Source organism: Oncorhynchus gorbuscha, linkage group LG21, assembly GCF_021184085.1.
Source record: "Oncorhynchus gorbuscha isolate QuinsamMale2020 ecotype Even-year linkage group LG21, OgorEven_v1.0, whole genome shotgun sequence".
Lineage (NCBI taxonomy): Eukaryota > Metazoa > Chordata > Actinopteri > Salmoniformes > Salmonidae > Oncorhynchus > Oncorhynchus gorbuscha.
The window spans coordinates 14901699-14919947 of NC_060193.1; the positions used below are offsets into that span (position 1 = coordinate 14901699).

Below are 18249 nucleotides of genomic sequence, written 5' to 3' on the forward strand. Positions count from 1 at the left end.
ACAGTATTTGGTAGAGTGTGGACCTCATTATCAAGTCATGTGAACCATAATGTGAAAGGTGAATTAAGTGGATTGTTGCTTTTTTCCCACGCATCCCTATTCTGGTAAATGTAAAAAAGATTATGATACTCACAATAACATGCATTTGGGTAAACATGTCTTTGACTGAAAACAAGCAATGGATATTGTTTGACCTTACACCGTGATCAAGCTACTTTGACTCCTAAAGTCAGTCATGGGGCAGACCTGTAAATGTTAATGTTTAACTACTGTAGTAAAATCCTCACAGTGTAGCAGTAAACACAGGTGTTTCCTGATACATGCATTGACAAAGTCTTAAGTGAACAAATAATACACTCACTCATCATTAGGTCATAAAATAACTCCTCATCAATGATGAACCTTGATTCGTGATTGGACACAACTGGTTGTTCTTCAGCATCACCTTGTCTCCAACACAGTCAAGTTGCTACTCCTCTGGATATCCCATTGTTCCTCCACTGGACCTAATGAAACACTGAGTATGAAATTATTTTCACGGGTGTAGCTGTAGGAAATGTAAACTGTTCTGTTCTAATGTTGCATTAATATAGAACTATTCCTGAAAATACTGTATATGTAAAAGTGTGTTTCTACGTCATACATTGTTTCAAGCCACTCCTTGCACCAAATCTGATGTGAGATTCGTGTGAGATGTATTATATGTTTTAGGTTAGTATAATGAGTCGGGTGTTGTTCCTCAAGAATCAATAGGGTATATCATTCATTGAAAAGACATTTGAACAGCAGTAAATATAGCAGATTGTAACTAACATAACACTTGGCCTCTAGTTCTCCTTACTGTACCTCCCTAAAGCTGAAGTGTGCAGTAGTTGATGAAGAATTCCCCATGGAATACACAATTAATGATTGATGATCGAATACTGAGGATGTGAAGTTGTACTGATAACAATTAGAAGTGTAATTTCTCAATGAAACCCTATTTTGAATCCAGTGTCTCTTATGGGCTGCATGTACTGTATTTGTGCCTGTCTGGACAATTGTTCCTAGATGCAGTTTGTTGAAATTTGAGTCTGTCTTGACTGCTGGCAATATGGCTGTAATCAGCTTTTTAGAATGCTTTACATTGTACACCCTAACAGGCCTTCGAACCCTGTTACACCTGAACCAATTATAGTGCGCCCACTTAATACTGTAATAAACTGTACTGCAGTTTGAGGGGTAAGTGTAGGTTGTAGGAGGACGGGGTTACTTGGACTTACAGTCAGTGAACCATCATTTAATTCTTGAGATTGAGTGCAGATTTTTTTTATGCACCTTTCCCACAATTGTTTTAATATACATTTTTTGTAATTAATTTTTTTATTTAACCTTTATTTAACTAGGAAAGTCAGTTAAGAACATTCTTATTGACAATGACAGCCTACTTGTAAATTTCCCCCCGCATACATATTTTATAGTGAGAACCATGATACTTTCAACTAACTGGTGGTAATGTGTGATGTAAGTGTATCTAGTTATTTGACTTCAACAACATGTGCTGTGTGGCTATGTAGGTTGATGGAAGCTCAATCCTACAGTTAACTAATTCTACATTTCTTTCCTTGGGCAAGTTTTTACCAGAATAGTAACTGTTTAGTTGAAATGATTCGACTGCACCTGTGGGCAATTTCAAACTGCCTGTCTCGACTTCCGCCGAAGTTGGCTTTCCTGCCTGTTCGGGTGGTGCTCGACGGTCGGCGTCACCGTCCTATTAGCCGCTACCGATCCCTTTTTCGGTTGTCTGTTGGTTTTGTCTTATTAGTTTCACCTGTGTGTATTTTAGTTTAATTAGCTTCCCTATATGTAGTAGTTTGTCCCGCCCTTGTTTTGTGCGGGATTGTTTTTTTTTGTTACTCTGTTGGTTGTGGTTTTCATGTTTGTATTCTCCGGACTGTTTGGTCCTGTGTTTGGGCTGGTCTGTTTTATGCGCCCTGTATGTTGGCGTGACCGTTTTTTGGCCGGAGAATAAATCAGGATTTACTGAACCCTGCTCTCTGCGCCTGATTCCAACCCACCACTCCTAGTATCCCGTGACACTGCCTTTCACTTCCCATACATATTGATTAATATAGAAACATTATAAATATCTATAAATGAAATGCACATACACAGTACAAATACACTATAAATGCAGTGCCTTCAGAAAGTAATCACACCCCTTGACTTTTCCCACATTTTGTTTTACAGCCTGAATTTAAAATGGATTCAATTGAGATTTTGTCTCGCTGATCTACGTACAATAACCAATTTCAAAGTGGATTTTTTTTTTGCATTTAAAAAAAAAATGAAAAGCTGAAATGTCTTGAGTCTAAGTATTCAACCCCTTTGTTATTTCAAGCCTAAATAAGTTCAGGAGTAAACATTTGCTGGAAAAGTCACATCAGTTGCATGGACTTATTCTGTGTTCAATAAAAGTGGTGAACATGATTTTTGAATAACTACCCCATCGCTGTACCCCACACATACAATTATCTGTAAGGTCCCTCAATCAGTAGTGAATTTTAAGCACATTCAACCACAAAGACCTAGGAGGTTTTTCAATGCCTTGCAAAGAATTGTTAGAGAACAAAAAAATCTGATTATCCCTTTGAGCATGGTGAAGTTATTAATTAGGCTTTGAATGGTTTATCAATACACCCAATCACTACAAAGATACAGGCAGAGAGGAAGGAAACTGCTCAGGGACTTCACCATGAGACAAATGGTGATTTTAAAACATTGAAAAAGCTAGAGAGTATAATGGATGTGATATGAGAACTGATGGATTAACAATATCGTAGTTACTGCAAAATACTAACGTATATGACAGTGAAAAGCAGGAAGCCTGTTCAGAATAAAAATATTCCAATACGTTCATCCTGTTTGCAACAAGTCACTTAAGTAATCCTGCAAAAAAGACATGGCAAAGAAATTCACTTTTGTCCTAAATACAAAGCATTATATTTGTGGGTATCACTGAGTACCACTATTCATATTTTCAAGCATGGTGGTGGATGCTTCATGTTATGGGTATGCTTGTCATTGGCAAGGACCAGGGAGCTTTGTAGGATAAACATAAATGGAATACAGCTGAGCACAGGAAAAATCCTAGAGGGAAACCTGGTTCCGTCTTCTTTCCAACAGACACTGGGAGACATTTACCTTTCAGCAGGACAATAGCCTAAAACACAAGGCCAACAAGACAACATTGAATGTTCCTGAGAGGCCTAGTTACAGTGTTGACTTAAATCATCTTGAAAATCTATGGCAAGAATTGAAGATGTATTTCTATCAATGATCAACAACCAACTTGATTGTTCTTGACATTTGTTTTAAGAATAATGTGCAAATCTTAGACTTCCCCCAAACATACTCACAGCTGTAATTGCTGCCAAAGGTGTTTCTAAAATGTATTGTCTCAGGGGTGAATAATTATCTAATCAAGATCTATTAGTTGTTTCTCTTTTCTTTCTATTTGTATAAATGTTAGAATTCTTCCACTTTAATATTGCAGAGTCATATTTGTAGATCGTCGACCAAAAATGACAAATCCATTTGAACCCCATTGTGTTACACAAAATGTGTAAAGTGGAGCGTGTGAATACTTTCTGAAGGCGCTGTAGCTACACTTTAGTCCACTACACCCTCCTGTCTGATGATCCTTACATTCCATCTGCTTATACAGCCTCTCTCTAGAATACGACTGAGAGCTTATGCAACCAACATTTCCATGTGGGGCCCATATGGGTTAATGAATGACTGTTCCAAGGGCCCCATGAGAGAAATTCAACAGGAAGCCACATAATGTTGTCCTCAGTATCCCCTTTGACCCCACATGTGGTTGCCATGTTGGTCTTTATGTGGGTTCACGTTGGTCTTTTTGAGGGACCCCATCTGGTTATAGGGTGGGTGTGTAGTGTAACTTATATGGGAAAGAAGTAAACTGTAAATGTGGTTTTCAATTGGGACCGAAGCCAGTTTCTCAGTCTCCATGCAGGCCCTGGATGTTGCTGCCTAAGCAAGCTTTCCTAACCCTCTACAGTCTGAGCCCTGCCTAAGCTAACATATGGAACAGTTTTAAGGTCATACTAGGATCATTTAGCTATTTGATTTAGAATTTCAAGACCCCTTGAATATTTTTTATTTTTTTAAAGATTGTAAAATGTAATTTGGCCTTACTGCCAATTATCCCATACAAACGCATTGAATAACAGAACAACAGATGGTCCCCAAAAAAGCTAAAGCAAGTTTGTTCTGAAGTGTCTGTCCTATATGACACTTGTTCGGACGCTGCAGATCATATTATGAGAAGACTGATTTTCGGGATGTCTCATGGTTTAATTAACAAACTCCGTCCTAGCTCTGCCACCTTTCACCTCAGATGAGGAAGTGTGACATCGGCAGATGTGGTAGATTGAGATGCATCCAATGCAACAAAAAAAGGATATCTCTGTCTTGAAAAGACAGATTTTTGGGGGGGATTTTTTTATTATGCTCTCGGGGGTTAAGAGATGAGAGAAGCAGTTTTCTCTATAAAATAAATGAATGTTTATTTATAGCACATGCTCAGATCCTGTTTTCTCAACTATCTACACATGCTAAAGCACTTAAAATATGACTGAGATAATAGATGTATATTTTAACACTGTTGTTGGTCTTTTTCTCCAGTGGGATTGAAGTCATCTGCTCCCCCCCACATCCATCAAAGCAGTAAATAACCAGTCAGTCCATCATCAGGGGTTCAAGTGACGACAGTATGTCATCATCACATGACAGTGAGTAAGATTTTATGGAGCAGTTTCACCTGTAAGCCCAATACAACATTATATTATCGAGGCAAATTTCTGTGGACATTGCTTAAATAATGTCTAGGACTATGCTTGAACAAAATTCAAAGAATACTAAAATACTATTTTTAAAAAAAATCTGTAATCCAGTATTATTTGCACAATTATTCAACTATTTGCAGGTTTCATTTGTGATTAACGCATTGTTCAACTGATCGTTTCTCCCCATAATCAACATTAGTTGCAACCCATAAGTTTTGTGTCCGTTGTATGGTACTGAATTATTGGACGTTTACAGGAATGACCAAAGAAAATTATATTTAATCCATGATTCACATTTGATTTATTATTTTGCGTAAGGAAATTGTCTTCATGTTGTCAATACTTATGTGTTTACATAGCAATTAGCAAAGTGATTGTTTTTTTATTACCTAAATGGGATGTGGCAAGTCTTTTGTATTCATTTCATGGAGCAATGTCTAAATAATCACTCTGTTTTTCAGAGAGATGGACAAAAGCACGAAAGGAATTCAAGGAAAGTGTTGAAGTATTCAGACACCTCCTTGATGAACATTTGACGGACCTTCAGGCAAAAGTGAAAGAGCTTCGTCAGATAGCTGACAGTTATGAGACTTGGTACCGTGCCACTACTAGAGGTAGTCAGGTAGGGGGTATTATTGGGGCGACTGGAGGGATCACTATTTTAGTAGGCCTTGCCCTGGCTTTATTAAATTTCGGCTCCTCCATGGTTGTTGCCGCGGTGGGTATGGGAATAGGTGTAACTGGTGGGATTACTGGCGCTGCTTCTACCATCACCAGCATGGTGAGTCAAAAAAATGACAGAGACAACATTCAGTGCATTCAGAAACATTTTCTGGAAAATGTCAAACCAATTGAGGAAAGTTTGAGTAAAAATCAACTCGAAAGTTGAAGAATTAAAGGCAATGGCCAATGATCCAGCTAAACCAGGGGCTGAACTTTATAAGATAGCATCTAGCCTGTATTGTTTAGAACACGTTGTCTCTTTTGCTAAGCTTGCAAATATTGCCACACTAGGTGCCTCATCTTCTAAATCTCTCCGTGCGGCAGCAGCATTGAGAGGGGTGCTCTCTAGCCTACTCCTAGGTCTTGACATAATGTTGATTGTCAAGGACGTCAAGGAACTTGATGCAATGGAAAATGGAAACCAAATTCAGTCTGACACAGTGCCGTTTATTCAGACAATCAGGGACATGGCTAAACAGTATAAGCAGGCTATTGACACGTTTAAACAGGCAAAGGAAGAACTTGAAAAAGAATGAACTGAAAAACATTGTTTTCATACTATTTTTTTCTTAATCAGATTATACTTCTTGAAATGAGTCTGATTTTATCATTATGTTCAGATTAGATCATGTATTCGACAAGGTAACTGTATCCTGGGTTTGGAATTGTAGTGTATGAACTATGTATATGGACATATCAAGATACATGGTGGTATTATCCATGACATATGGTCTATGTTGATTTTATATTTGTACAGAAATATATTGTGTTTGATCTTTCTTACCTTTTATAATGTTATTTGTTAAATACTTTGAACTGAATTTGTTGAAAGAAATGTGCTAATGTGTGTTTGATTGACTGGTTTTTATCTAACTTGAATTGAAAGAATATATGACTAATGTATACATTGAAATGTAAATTGCTTGTAATCTAGCTAAAGTATGTGTCCTGAGGATGTACAAGTAAAATTTTTACCTAAATGTAAAATATGCATTTCATAAGTAATTAACTGTAAATATCAACATAATATCAGCTAGCTCCCAATGTACCATATATGCCTTAGCAGTACTTTGAGGAAGTCAGCTAAGCAATGTTCATTATTGATTATTTTCTCCTTAAATTTTTTGAAGCACTTTGAAATTCATCATCTGTAAGAAATGTCCCATATAAACAAAGTTTGATTAAACTTAACTTTTATGTCTCTTATGAAAAGTACATTAACAGCAAATGTAAAGCAAATTTGAAATTGTTATTAAAGTATTATTGAACAAATACAAGTGGATAATCAAATAAAATTATATTTGTCACATGCGCCGAATACAAGTGTAGACCTTACTGTGAAATGCTTAATTACAAGCCCTTAACCAACAGTGCAGCATAAGAAGAGTTAAGAAAACATTTACCAAATAGACTAAAGAAAAAAATGATAATAAGTAACACAATAACATATACAGGGGATACCGGAACCGAGTCAGTGTGAGGGTGTACAGGTTAGTTAAGGTCATTTGTACATATAGGTTGGGGTAAAGTGACTATGCATAGATAATAAACAGCGAGTAGCAGCAGTGTACAAAAGGGAGGGGGATGTGTCAATGTAAATAGTCCGGTAGCAATTTTATGAATTGTTCAGCAGTCTGCCTTCCTGAAGACAAACAATGTATACGAAATGCTTCTGTCTGGTTTTAGACCCCATCATAGCACTGAGACGGAACTTGTGAAGGTGGTAAATTACCTTTTAATGGCATCAGACCGAGGCTCTGCATCTGTCCTCGTGCTCCTAGACCTTAGTGTTGCTTTTGATACCATCGATCATCATATTCTTTTGGAGAGATTGGAAACCCAAATTGGTCTACACGGACAAGTTCTGGCCTGGTTGAGATCTTATCTGTCGGAAAGATATCAGTTTGTCTCTGTGAATGGTTTGTCCTCTGACAAATCAACTGTAAATTTCGGTGTTCCTCAAGGTTCCGTTTTAGGACCACTATTGTTTTCACTATATAATTGACCTCTTGGGGATGTCATTCGAACACATAATGTTAACTTTCACTGCTATGCGGATGACACACAACTGTACATTTCATTGAAACATGGTGAAGGCCCAAAATTGCCCCCGCTAGAAGCATGTGTTTCAGACATAAGGAAGAGGATGGCTGCAAACGTTCGGCCAAAACAGAGATGCTTGTTCTAGGCCCCAAGAAACAAACAGATCTTCTGTTGACTCTGACAATTAATCTTAATGGTTGTACAGTCGTCTCAAATAAAACTGTTTAGGACCTCTGCGTTACTCTGGACCCTGATCTCTCTTTTGAAGAACATATCAAGACTGTTTCAAGGACAGCTTTTTTCCATTTACGTAACATTGCAAAAATCAGAAACTTTATTTCCAAAAATGATGCAAAAAAATGTATCCATGCTTTTGTCACTTCTAGGTTAGACTACTGCAATGCTCTACTTTCCGGCTACCAAGATAAAGCACAAAATAAACTTCAGTTAGTGGTAAATACGCCTGCTAGAATCCTGACTAGAACCAAAAAATGTGATCATATTACTCCAGTGCTAGCCTTCCTACACTGGCTTCCTGTCAAGGCAAGGGCTGATTTCAAGGTTTTACTGCTAACCTACAAAGCATTACATGGGATTGCTCCTACCTATCTCTCTCATTTGGTCCTGCCATACATACCTACACGGACGCTACGGTCACAAGACGCAGGACTCCTAATTGTCCCTAGAATTTCTAAGCAAACAGCTGGAGGCAGGGCTTTCTCCTATAGAGCTCCATTTTATGGAATGGTCTGCCTACCCATGTGAGAGACGCAAACTCGATCTCAACCTTTAAGTCTTTACTGAAGACTCATCTCTTCAGGGAGTTATATGATTGAGTGTAGTCTGGCCCAGGAGTGTGAAGGTGAACGGAAAGGCTCTGGAGCAATGAACTGCCTTTGCTGTCTCTGCCTAGCCAGTTCCCCTCTTTCCACTGGGATTCTCTGCCTCTAACCCTATTACAGGGGCTGAGTCACTGGCTTACTAGGGCTCTTTCATACCGTCCCTAGGAGGGGTGCATCACTTGAGTGGGTTGAGTCACTGATGTGATCTTCCTGTCTGGGTTGGCGTCCCCCCGCCCCTTGGGTTGTGCCGTGGCGGAGATCTTTGTGGGCTATACTCGGCCTTGTCTCAGGATGGTAAGTTGGTGGTTGAAGATATCCCTCTAGTGGTGTGGGGGCTGTGCTTTGGCAAAGTGGGTAGGGATATATATCCTTCCTGTTTGGCCCTGTCCGGGGGTGTCATCGGATGGGGCCACAGTGTCTCCTGACCCCTCCTGTCTCAGCCTCCAGTATGCTGCAAAGGTTTGAACACCTTGGCCATGTTCTGTTATAATCTCCACCCGGCACAGCCAGAAGAGGACTGGCCACCCCACATAGCCTGGTTCCTCTCTAGGTTTCTTCCTATGTTTTGGCCTTTCTAGGGAATTTTTCCTAGCCACCATGCTTCTACACCTGCATTGCTTGCTGTTTGGGGTTTTAGGCTGGGTTTCTGTACAGCACTTTGAGATATCAGCTGATGTACGAAGGGCTATTTTAATCCATTTGATTTGATTTGATCTAATGGCTTAGGGGTAGAAGCTGTTGAGGAGCCTTTTGGTCCTAGACTTGGCGCTCCGGTACTAAATATTGTATAACAAATGTATTTGCTGATGCTTTTTCACAACATAAAAGCCTATTTTTGTCTAATTATTTTGTCCAAAACCTACTTGAAGGAAACGGTGCTCAATGGTGCCCCTAGTGGCCAGTTTCCACGTCATCACCTAACGTCCTCAGACATGGATGGACTTCGAATACTGACTTGTAACACGAGTGACCTGACAGTTTTATCCTGTGTTGTATTCTCCACTTCCTCATCACCTGCTCCAAATGGACCGTAGGGCCCACATCCAGACCCCTGTAAAACCACACACACAAAATATGGGATTATTGTTCAAGTCACTCTCCAGTCCACGCCCAACATTACAATATACACTGAGGTTACAAAACATTAAGGATGACTGCTCTTTCCATTACATAGACTGACTGACCAGGTGAATCCAGGTGAAAGCGATAATATGTTATAGATGTCACATGTTAAATCCACTTCAATCCGTGTAGATGAAGGGGAGGAGACAGGTTGAATAAGGATTTTTAAGCCTTGAGACAATTGAGACATTAATTATGTGTGTGCCATTCAGAGGGTGAATATGCATGAAAAAATATTTAAGTGTCTTTGAATGGGGTATGGTAGGAGGTGCCAGGCGCACTGGTTTGTGTCAAGAACTGCAACGCTGCTGGGTTTTTCACAAAGTAAAGTGTCCTGTGCGTATCAATAATGACCCATCACCCAAAGGACATCCAGCCAACTTGACACAACTGAGGGAAGCATTGGAGTCAACATAGGCCAGCATCCCTGTGGAATGCTTGTAGAGTCCATATCCCAAAGAATTGAGGCTGTTCTGAGGGCAAAGTGGGGGGCGGTGTGCAACTCAATAGTAGGACGGTTTTCCAAAAGGTTGATATGCTCAGTGTACTTTGAAGTAAACCAAGTCACACAAAACACACATGGAAAAAAAGAAATGTATTTGTCCTGATAAATGCTTTTTAATTAATTGGTGGAAATACAGAAAATGATAGAATAACAGAAGGGATGCTCAAAAACAAAGATATACATAATTCAGAATGTAGTTTCCACTCTGTTTGTTCATACAGTGGGTGCCTGAAATGACTTTCAGTACAGCTGGTGAACACACAATGCTACAGGACACACCTATACACATAAGTTCATTCTTTCCCGTACAGTAGAGTTCAGTTTCTCTCAGACAAAACCTCAACCGTCATCACCTCTGGATATTCTACTACCATCAGACCTGCATTTATTCAGCTGAGAAAGTTTAGACAGGAGTTTATCATTGGGGTTGTTGCGGTGAATGTATGTATAGTGTGTTCTTTTGAGACTTTTACTATTTGCAATCAAGTCAGTTTTAGGGATCTATATGGACAGTATTTATATGCATATTCATATTCAAAATATGAACAAATATACACAGGCAGTTAGAAAAGCTAAGGCAAGCTTTTTCAAACAGAAATTAGCATATTGTAGTACTAACTCAAAAAGTACTGGGACACTGTAAAGTCCATGGAGAATATGAACACCTCCTCCCAGCTGCCCACTGCTCTGAGGCTAGGAAACACTGTCACCACCGATAAATCTACTATAATTGAGAATTTCAATAAGCATTTCTCTACAGCTGGCAATGCTTTCCACATGGCTACCCCTACCCCGGTCAACTGCCCGGCACCCTCCACAGCAACCCGCCAAAGCACCCACCATTTCTCCTTCACCCAAATCCAGATAGCTGATGTTCTGAAAGAGCTGCAAAATCTGGACCCCTACAAATCAGCCGGGCTACACAATCTGGACCCTCTCTTTCTAAAATGATCTGCCGAAATTGTTGCAACCCCTATTACTAGCCTGTTCAACCTCTCTTTCGTATCGTCTGAGATTCCCAAAGATTGGAAAGCTGCCGCGGTCATCACCCTCTTCAAAGAGGTGACACTCTAGACCCAAACTGCTACAGACCAATATATATCCGACCCGGTCTTTCTAAGGTCTTCAAAAGTCAAGTTAACAAACAGATTACTGACCATTTCGAATCCCACCGTACCTTCTCCGCTATGCAATCTGGTTTCAGAGATGGTCATGGGTGCACCTCAGCCACGCTCAAGTTTCTAAACGACATCATAACCGCCATCGATAAGAGACATTACTGTGCAGCCGTATTCATTGACCTGGCTAAGGCCTTCGACTCTGTCAATCACAGCATTCTTATTGGCAGACTCAACAGCCATGGTTTCTCAAATGATTGCCTCGCCTGGTTTACCAACTACTTCTCTGATAGAGTTCAGTGTGTCAAATCGGAGGGCCTGTTGTCCGGACCTCTGACAGTCTTTATGGGTGTGCCACAGGGTTCAATTCTCGGGCTGACTCTCTTTTCTGTATACATAAATGATGTTGCTCTTGCTGCTGGTGATTCTCTGATCCACCTCTACGCAGACGACACCATTCTGTATACTTCTGGCCCCTCTTTGGACACTGTGTTAACTAACCTCCAGACGAGCTTCAATGCCATACAACTCTCCTTCCGTGGCCTCCAACTGCTCTTAAACGCAAGCAAAACTAAATGCATGGTATTCAATCGATCACTGCCCGCACCTGCTTGCCCGTCCAGCATCACTACTCTGGACGGCTCTGACTTAGAATACGTGGACAACTACAAATACCTGGGTGTCTGGTTGGACTGTAAACTCTCCTTCCAGACTCACATGAAGCATCTCCAATCCAAAATTAAATCTAGAATCGGCTTCCTATATCGCAACAAAGCTTCCTTCACTCATGCTGCCAAACATACCCTCGTAAAACTGACCATCCTACTGATCCTCGACTTCGGTGATGTCATCTATAAAATAGCCTCTAACACTCTACTCAACAAACTGGATGCAGTCTATCACAGTGCCATCTGTTTTGTCACCAAAGCCCCATATACTACCCACCATTGCGACCAGTACGCTCTCGTTGGTTGGCCCTCGCTTCATACTCATCGCTAAACCCACTGGTTGCAGGTTATCTACAAGTCTCTTCTCGGTAAAGCCCTGCCTTATCTCAGCTCACTGGTCACCATGGCAGCACCTAGTCATAGCACGCGCTCCAGCAGGTATATCTCACTGGTCACCCCCAAAGCCAATTCCTCCTTTGGTCGTCTTTGCTTCCAGGTCTCTGCTGCCCATGACAGGAACGAATTGCAAAAATCTCTGAAGCTGGAGACTCACATCTCCCTCACTAGATGTAAGCCCCAGCTGTCAGAGCAGTTTACAGATCACTGCACCTGTTCTTAGCCTATCTGTAAACAGTTCATCTATCTACCTACCTCATCCCCATACTGGTTTTTATTTATTTATTTATTTTGCTCCTTTGCACCCCAGTATCTCTACTTGCACATTCATCTTCTGCCGATCTACCATTCCAGTGTTTAATGGCTATATTGTAATTACTTCGCCACCCTGGCCTATTTATTTCCTTAACTTACCTCATTTGCACTCACTGTATGTAGACTTTTTGTTTTCTTTTGTTCTACTGTATGTTTTGTTTATTCCATGTGTAACTCTGAGTTGTTTATGTGTTCAATTGCTACGCTTTATCTTGGCCAGGTCGCAGTTGCAAATGAGAACTTGTTTTCAACTAGCCTACCTGGTTAAATAGGGGTGAAATATATTTTTTTAGAAATATCCTCTGTGTGTGTGTGTGTGTGTGTGTGTGTGTGTGTGTGTGTGTGTGTGTGTGTGTGTGTGTGTGTGTGTGTGTGTGTGTGTGTGTGTGTGTGTGTGTGTGTGTGTGTGTGTGTGTGTGTGTGTGTGTGTGTGTGTGTGTGTGTGTGCCAATGTCCTAAAGTTTTTGTGTCAGGCCACACTCTACCCAGTTTTCTTTACATTATTACATAACTCAAATCTAGATCACTTGACTTTAGAACAATGACAGGATAATAAAAACATACTATCAGGTTAATTACAAGGAAGCAAGAAATACAAGAATACTTTGTCCCCTACTCTTTGGTGCTGCCCCTCTGTGGTGTCAAGTGGTACTACAGTATTGTTGGTAGTGGTGGGAGGGGAGAGTAACTCTTAGATGAGTTGACTGTGCTTGTTCGGTACCTTTAGTGAGCCAAAATCTAAGAAATGTATTAAGCAGACTGTAACATATAATTACAATATAATTACAATACTCACAGTAAATGTATGTGCCTAAACATGTATTTGACTGTACTTTTGAAAACAAGTACTGATTCTATGACATTTCACCCTGATCAAGTTACTTTCACTTCCAGGACCACAGGCGTAGTGCGGACCTAAAAGTTCATATTTAGCTGCTTAATCCTCAGATAAAGTGGTCATTGATATCTAACTGTAATCAATAGACATTAGAACACACACCTTCACAATGTCTCGCTGTATGATTAAAAGGTTTATCACTGAGCAATAGCATCTGTTTCCTCTCTCTCCAGAACACAACTAAGTGCTGCAGCTTCAGTCTGGTGAACTGTCTTACAGGAATACAACTTAGCAAAGTCAGATATGGCAACTGGTGCAAGGAAAGGGAGCATGGAGACCCCCCCTTAGTAAGTAATATTTATTTACTTAATAAAACATTTGACTATGATTTTTTAAAACTATTTTTCTCTTTAAATACATAATTAAGAGTAATTCTGTATAATGTGTAGGCAGAAGGCTAGTTAAATAAAAAATATTTTTCAACACTACCTGAAATGTTAAAAGTTGATTAAAATTAAAGATATGGTGCATGTTAATGTAGGCTTCAAGTTCAGGAAATCAAACTTATTGTTTGTGGGTTTATGTTTTTCCTCTGGATGATACTGCCTGACTACATCTTCTGTTTTTCACTAACGATCAACAAAAACTCAATGACAGCATAACATCATTCAAGAAACTCAACAACAAAATATTTACAAAAAATAGCAGATGAGTTTAAAACGACAGCCGATGATGTTGAACACATTCAGGAGAATGCTTCTACAGTCAGGAAGGCTGGGATTTGAATTGGGGTAAGTGGCTTAGTGGCAGTATGTCTAGCCCCCTTTACTGGAGCTGTGGCCCTGCTTGTTGGAGCTGTGGCCCTGCTTGTTGGAGCTGTGGCCCTGCTTGTTGGAGCAGTGGCCCTGCTTGTTGGAGCTGTGGCCCTGCTTGTTGGAGCTGTGGCCCTGCTTGTTGGAGCTGTGGCCCTGCTTGTTGGAGCTGTGGCCCTGCTTGTTGGAGCTGTGGCCCTGCTTGTTGGAGCTGTGGCCCTGCTTGTTGGAGCTGTGTTGGTTGCAGCTGGTGGAGATCATTTCCGTTCTTAGTCAACATTGACGATGTTAAGAAAGTTGTATAAGAATTCCAAGATAGTATTCAACAAATTGTTGAATGCCAGAAACAAATCAAAATAAATATTAAAGCATTAGAGGAAATGCCCTCCAGTACATCCATGACGGGAGCTGGAGGTCTGAGTGGGGCAGAAAAAGTCATCTGTCTGCTTGAGAGAGTGGCTGAACTGAGTGACATAATTGGGTGTCGAGAAGAAGAATTGAATGTGGTGTTAGTTACTCTCCAACGTATTCTTGATATGCTCTTGGCCATCTTCAGGATACGTAAGGATGATGCTCTTGGCCATCTTCAGGATACGTAAGGATGATGCTCTTGGCCATCTTCAGGATACGTAAGGATGATGCTCTTGAAAGAGAGTTTGTTTAGAAGATCAGAACATCAGCTGAGATGTGTCAGAAGAGTATAAATTACTTTAAAGAAATGACAGGAGAATTTGACAAGTTGTCAGATTGCTTAGAAGCTTCTCGAAACTGAAAACAATCAGGTCATGATAGATGTGAGAATATAAAGAGACCAGGGACTCAATGTGACTGAAATCAGATCTGGCATTTCTAACACACCAGACCATTCTCTTAGGGGCCCACACACCGGCCCATTTTGTATTTTTTTAATCTTGAGGCCCCCATTATTTGCCTAATAATGGTCATTCTGCATTTAAAGGAGGAGGAATTATTGCTGGTCCGCTTCTTCTTGATTGAATAAACTGCTCTCATTTGTCAATGCTGTGGTGCCTAACATCTGTATGATGCACAGGTGATTGAACATCTACTTGAACTGAAATATGTGTAACATTTGTGACTGAGTGTGAATATATAGGCTACGTTTAGTTTCTGCTGGAGAGGTGTGTTTCTCCTTCGATGCCAAATGTTGATCACAGTGTAGTTCACAATATACTATGGTTTATTCCAATAGCAGAGAGAGAGATAGTGTGAGAGAGAGACAGAGAAGGAATTTACAAGTGAGTTCTGAAAACAAATGCACTCAAACTGTCAACAACCACTCACCAGTGAGAGTAGGTTGAGATTCTTGGAGACTGGAGGAGTTGAGTATTGCCTGTGAAGTTGACATCTCATCTCTGCTCCATCATTATAGTACTAGTTAAAGCTGTTTTCTTTGAGACGTTGGGTAGTTGATAAAGTGGTACTCCTACCAGTAGATGTAGTCTTGATCGTAGTATAAACTGACCATGTAAATAAATGACCCGTTTTGAATGTTGTTAGAGGAATAGGGTTTGTTGTTGCCATAGTGACAGCTGTGGTTGTTACACTAGATTCAGTCGTTGCTCTTGTTGTAGCTGTTGATATGGGTGTCACAACATGGGAAGTTGTAACTCTTGAGTTGGCCGTTGCATTTACGTATGCAGCTGTATCCTCTGTGGTGGTTGTCTCATCAGACGTGGTTGAAAATGGAGAGATGGTGTTTGTACTTGTTGCTGTAGTTACAGATATGAATGTAGTAACTGTTTCTATAGATATAGACATACTGTTGTTGTAGTGGTGGTAAACGGTGTGGTTGTTGAAACAATTTAGGTAACATGTTCAAGTTTTGTGTAGAAGTCATTTCATATGACAGCCTAGGAACTGCATTGTCAGGTGCAGAACAACAGATTTGTACCTTGTCAGCTCGGGGATTCGATCTTGCAACCTTCCGGTTACTAGTCCAACACTTTAACCACTAGGCTACCAACCATACTTTTTGCACTTTGTGCTGTTGAGTAAAGTGCGTTGTTTCAACTCATCTCTGCTCTCCTGCACCTGACTTTATACACCAGCTACATCCACCAACCTGACATTGGAGGTGTATGCCTTATGATTAACGACTCATGGTGTGATCATAACATACAGGAACTCAAGTCCTTTTGTTCACCTGACCTAGAATTCCTCACAAACAAATGCCGACCGCATTATCTCCCAAAAAAAGTATCTTCGATTATAATCACAGCCGTGTATATCCCTAGCCAGACGGCATCCCTAGCCGCGTCCTCAGTGCATGCGCAGACCAGCTGGGTGGTGTGTTTACGGACATATTCAATCAATCCCTATCCCAGTCTGCGGTGCCCACATGCTTCAAGAGGAAAACCATTGTTCCTGTCCCCAAGAAAGCTAAAGTAACTGAGCTAAACGACTATCGCCACATAGCACTCACTTCTGGAATCATGAAGTGCTTTGAGAGACCAGTCATGGATCATATCACCTCCACCCTACCTGACACCCTAGACCCACTCCAATATGCTTACAGCCCCAACAGGTCCACAGACGACACAATCGCAATCACATTGCACACTGCCCTATCCCATCTGGACAAGATGAATACTTATGTATGAATGATGTTCATTGATGACAGCTCAGCATTTAACACCATATACCCTCCAAACTCGTCATTAAGCTCGAGATCCTGGGACTCGACCCCACCCTGTGAAACTGGGTCCTCAACTTTCTGACGAGTCGCCCCCAGGTGGTGAGGGTAGGAAAGAACATCTCCACCGCGCTGATCCTCAACACTGGGGCCCCACAAGGGAGCGTGCTCAGCCCCCTCCTGTACTCCCTGTTCACCCATGACTGCATGGCCATGCACGATTCCAACTCAATTATCAAGTTTGCAGACGACACTACAGTGGTAGGCTTGATTAGCAACAACGACGAGACGGCCTACAGGGATGAGGTGAGGGCCCTCGGAGTGTGGTGTCAGGAAAAAAAACTCACACTCCACGTCAACAAAACAAAGGAGATGATCGTATACTTCAGGAAACAGCAGATGGAGCACTCCCCCTATCCACATCGACGGGACAGTAGTGGAGAAGGTGGAAAGTTTTAAGTTCCTCGGCGTACACATCACAGAAAAACTGAAATGGTCCACCCACACAGACAGCGCGGTGAAGAAGGCGCAACCTCAGGAGGCTGAAGAAATTTGACTCGTCACCGAAAATACTCCCAAACTTTTACAGATGCACAATCGAGAGCATCCTGTTGGGCTGTATTACTGCCTGGTACAGCAACTGCTCCGCCCACAACCGTAAGGCCCTCCAGAGGGTAGTGTGGTCTGCCCAATGCATCACCGGGGGCAAAGTACCTGCCCTCCAGGACATCTACATTACCCGATGTCACAGGAAGCCCAAAAAGATCATCAAGGACAACATCCACCCGAGCCACTGCCTGTTCACCCCGCTATCATCCAGAAGGTGACGTCAGTACAGGTGCATCAAAGCTGGGACCGAGAGACAGAAGCTGTTTTTCAATCTCAAGGCCATCAGACTGTTAAACAGCCATCACTAACATTGAGTGGGTGCTGCCAACATACTGACTCAAATCTCTAGCCATTTTAATAATTGAATGTAATAAATGTATCACTAGTCACTTTAAACGATGCCACTTTATATAATGATTACATACCCTACATTACTCATCTCATATGTATATACTGTTCTATATACTATCTACTGCATATTTCCTATGCCACACGGCCATCACTCATCCACATATGCACATATTCTTATTCATCCCTTTACACTTGTGTGTGAATGTATAAGATTGTTGTTGTTAAATTGTTAGATTACTTGTTAGATATTCCTGCGCTGTCCGAACTAGAAGCACATGCATTCCGCTACGTGTATGTGACCAATAAAATGTGATTTGATTTGACTGGTGCTTTTTAGCCCAGGGAGACATACAAGCTAGAACCGCCACTGAACATTAGCACAATCTCAAATCCGATGATAGTCT

At 41.0% G+C, this 18249-nt stretch overlaps 1 long non-coding RNA gene across 1 annotated transcript; it reads left to right on the forward strand.

Moving 5' to 3' along the window:
• The first annotated feature begins 382 nt into the window (after positions 1 to 382).
• On the forward strand, positions 383 to 6845 carry LOC124007641. The gene is made up of 3 exons (XR_006833982.1): positions 383 to 521; positions 4690 to 4796; positions 5312 to 6845. It is a non-coding gene; the product is annotated as an uncharacterized LOC124007641 (long non-coding RNA).
• The last annotated feature ends 11404 nt before the right edge of the window (positions 6846 to 18249 follow it).